Raw genomic sequence first — 309 nt, forward strand, 5'->3', positions numbered from 1 at the left:
GGGAGAGGCCACGGCAGTGAGAGGCCCACGTACCACAAAAAAAAAATTAAAAAGAGTCATGTATCACAAAGTTCATTGCAGCACTATTTACAATAGCCAGGACATGGAAGCAACCGAAGTGTCCATCGATAGATGAATGGATAAAGAAGATATGGCACATATGTACAATGGACTATTACTCAGCCATAAAAAGAAACGAAATTGAGTTATTTGTAGTGAAGTGGATGGACTTAGAGTCTGTCATACAGAGTGAAGTAAGTCAGAAAGAGAAAAACAAATACCGTATGCTAACACATATATATGGAATCT

Source organism: Physeter macrocephalus, chromosome 14 (genome assembly GCF_002837175.3).
Source record: "Physeter macrocephalus isolate SW-GA chromosome 14, ASM283717v5, whole genome shotgun sequence".
Taxonomy (NCBI): Eukaryota; Metazoa; Chordata; class Mammalia; order Artiodactyla; family Physeteridae; genus Physeter; species Physeter macrocephalus.